Source organism: Mustela lutreola, chromosome 12 (assembly GCF_030435805.1).
Source record: "Mustela lutreola isolate mMusLut2 chromosome 12, mMusLut2.pri, whole genome shotgun sequence".
NCBI lineage: Eukaryota > Metazoa > Chordata > Mammalia > Carnivora > Mustelidae > Mustela > Mustela lutreola.
In genome coordinates, this window is record NC_081301.1 from 66,179,050 (window position 1) to 66,180,535 (window position 1,486).

The 1,486-nt window shown below is 36.9% G+C and overlaps 1 non-coding gene across 1 annotated transcript; it reads left to right on the forward strand.

Annotated features, from left to right (window-relative positions):
- Nucleotides 1-425: 425 nt before the first annotated feature.
- On the forward strand, nucleotides 426-534 carry LOC131813336 (U6 spliceosomal RNA). The gene has a single exon (XR_009346753.1). It is a non-coding gene; the product is annotated as a U6 spliceosomal RNA (small nuclear RNA).
- The last annotated feature ends 952 nt before the right edge of the window (nucleotides 535-1,486 follow it).

The following is a 1,486-nucleotide window of genomic DNA, read 5'->3' on the forward strand; positions in this document are numbered from 1 at the left end:
CAGGCAGAGAGGCAGGCAGAGAGAGAAGAGGTAGCAGCTTCGTGCTGAGCTGAGAGCCTGATGCAGGGCTCGATCCCAGGACCCTGGGATCATGACCTGAGCCGAAGGCAGCGGCTTAACCCACTGAGCCACCCAGGCGCCCCTAACATTGGATTTTTGATAGGAATTGAATTTACAGATGGTTTTCGGTAGTATGGACATTTTAACAATGTTAATTCTTACCATTCATAAATATGAGCTATCTTTCCATTTATGTCTCCTTCAAATTCTTTATCAATGTCATAGTTTATGGGGTACAGATCTTTCATCTTCTTAGTTAAATCTTTTCCTAAGTATTTTGTTATTTTTGATGCTATTGTGAATTAGATTGTTCTCTTTATTTTTTCAGATAGTTCATCATTAGAGTGTTAAAATGCTCCTGTCTTGTGCTTACTTTGGCAGCACATATACTAAAATTGGAATGATGCAGAGAAGATTAGCGTGATCACTGAGCAAGGATGACATGAAAAACTATTTTAAAAAAACGAAACAAAACAAAATTCCTGTCTTTTATATATTGATCTTGTATTTGGCAGCTTTATTAAATTTGTTTATTCAAAATTTTTTGTGAAGTTTTTAGGATTTTTTTACATGTAAGTTCATGTTATCCAAAAAAAGAAAATTTTACTTCTTCCTTTTTTTTTTTTTTTGGAGTCTTTTATTTCTTTGTGTTCCTTGTTTCTCTGGCTAGGACATCCAGTACTATGTCAAATGAGAGTAGTGAAAGTGGACACACTTGTCTTTTTTCTGATCTTTAAGGGGAAAACTTTCAAACTTTTTTGATTGAATATGAGATTAGCTCTGGGCTTGGGCTTGCAATATGTGTTTTTTCTTTAATGGATTTTTTAAATTATTTTTTAAAATTTTTTTATAAACATATAATGTGTTTTTATCCCTAGGGGTACAGGTCTGTGAATCACCAGGTTTACACATTTCACCGCAGTCACCATCACTCACCATAGCACCTGCTCTCCCCAATGTCCATACCCCCACCATCCTCTCCCAACACACCTCCCCCCAGCAACCCTCATTCTGTTTTGTGAGATTCAGTCTTTTATGGTTTGTCTCCCTCCCAATCCCATCTTCTTGTATTTTTCTTTTCGTACGCCCGAAACCGCCTATGTTGCATCTCCACTTCATCATATCAGGGAGATCATATGATAGTTGTCTTTCTCAGATTGATTTATTTCGCCAAGCATAATACCCTCTAGTTCCATCCATGTCATCACAAATAGCAGGATTTCATTTTTTTGATGGCTGCACAGTATCCCATTTTACATATATACCACATCTTATTTATTGATTGATCCGTTGAAGGACATTTAGGTTCTTTCCATAGTTTAACTATTGTGGACATTGCTGCTATAAACATTTGGGTGCATGTGCCCCTTCAGAATGCCACGTTTGTATCTTTAGGGTATATACCCAGTACTACAATCACTGGGTC